The sequence below is a fragment of the Lolium rigidum genome, chromosome 4 (genome assembly GCF_022539505.1).
Source record: "Lolium rigidum isolate FL_2022 chromosome 4, APGP_CSIRO_Lrig_0.1, whole genome shotgun sequence".
Classification (NCBI taxonomy): Eukaryota; Viridiplantae; Streptophyta; class Magnoliopsida; order Poales; family Poaceae; genus Lolium; species Lolium rigidum.
Window position 1 is genome coordinate 94048363 of NC_061511.1, and position 2076 is coordinate 94050438.

The window sequence follows — 2076 nt, forward strand, 5'->3', positions numbered from 1 at the left end:
ACGTACCAGGTTCTTGACCTTCTTGGCATTGCTGAACTCTGACATTAAAGTCAACAACGTGGGAGGAACAGCGTTCAACGGAAACATTGTTTTCCATATTACTGTCAGTCCCTTGTAACACTTGTCGAAGAAGTGGTGGACTTGTTGGACCCGATCTTGGAACTGCAGCAACTGCCGAAGCTTTCGAGTGCTCCCTCCAGAAAATTTCATCGCCGATGATAGCTAGGTTAATGCGTTCACGCGTTCGTGGATCCGCTTGTTCTCTTCGGCACGGTTCTGAGCTATGACTGGCAAAGGAATCAATAGAGGATCAGACAATGCATTACTGACAAAAGAGAAATGAGTGCAAGGACCAGGGAACTTACAGTTCAAACTTTCGGTGGCTTTATGCAGTTCAGTAAGAGCGTACCGCTCTACGTCGGCCGCAATCTCGCTCTTCTTCTTCTTGCATAATGGCGGCTAAGGCATAAGTGTTGCGCAGATCCTTCTCCATCCGCGCGATCCGATCCTTCATACGTTGGACTCGGTCACCTTCGGAAAGAGCACCCGAAGAATCGTCGACAAACGCGGGCACCGGGAAAACCTGCAAGAAACAGCGTCAAAAGGTATGATGGATCGCATCACTTCAAGCATCTGAAGTAACTCCCATCGGGAGAAGTGCAAGTGAAAATATCATAACAAGGGTGCACTAGCAACATTGCTAGCACGGAGTTTATTACAAACATAAGTTTTGCGACGAAACATTGTTCCACATCGGCTCAAAGAGAAGTTTGTTACAAAAATCAAAGGGCCTGGGTCTGAGTCGATAAACTGGGACCAGCCGATGTCTTCCTGGAAGAAACCAGCTCAAGGAGCTGGCGTGCACACTTAAGGGCCGACGCTTTGAAGACGCTTAAATCAATGAACCGCCCATCTTGCTCTTTCGGCAGCTCCTTAGACATCTCTTCGATATCGGCCTTGAAGCCATGACCCATCATAAGTTGGAAGGCTAGGAGGGCACCATAGGTACGCGAAGTGCGTTTGAATACCTCGATAACCTCCTTGGTGTCGACTGCGAAGGCGTCGATCAGCTGCCCCAGAGTCTTGTCTTGACTGATCTTGGGGAAGATCATCGAGTGCATCCGCGCCATGGCACCTTTCCCCTTTTCAAGAAGCTCCCGTGTAAGCTGGTGGGAGGCGAGAGTCATCGACACACCGTTTGCCGGAGAGTTGTTTGGAATTTTGTCCAAAGCATTGGCAGGGATGTCAGCGGCCTCTCGCAAGAGAATGAAACAAAATGAATTACTGACAAAGAATCGAAATCATAAGTGCAATAATCGACAGAGAAGCATAAAAGATATTACCAAGCAAAGCCAACGAAGACTGGCGAAGGAGTTCATCTTTTTCAGTCGCCCGAGCCTCGGCGGCCAGCCTAGACGCTTCCTCTTCCTTCAGCTTCTCCTTCAGCCTGCTGAGTTCCTCCTTCAGGGAGTCGACCTCTTGGCGAGCTGCGGCGGTGATACATCTCCGACGTATCGATAATTTCTTATGTTCCATGCCATATTATTGATGATACCTACATGTTTTATGCACACTTTATGTCATATTCGTGCATTTTCTGGAACTAACCTATTAACAAGATGCCGAAGAGCCGCTTCCTGTTCTGCTGTTTTTGGTTTCAGAAATCCTAGTAACGAAATATTCTCGGAATTGGACGAAACAAAGACCCAGGGGCCTATTTCGCCACGAACCTTCCAGAAGACCGAAGAGCATACGAAGTGGGGCCACGAGGTGGCCAGACCACATGGCGGCGCGGCCAAGGGGGGCCCGCGCCGCCCTGTGGTGTGGGCCCCTCGTTAGCCCCCCGACTCTGCCCTTCCGCCTACTTAAAGCCTCCGTCGCGAAACCCCTGAGGCGAAAAACCACGATACGGAAAACCTCATCGAGACGCCGCCGCCGCCGATCCCATCTCTCGGGGATTCTGGAGATCTCCCTCCGGCACCCCGCCGGAGAGGGGATTCATCTCCCCGAGGACCCTACACCGCCATGGTCGCTCCGGAGTGATGAGTGAGTAGTTCACCCCCGGACTATGGGTCC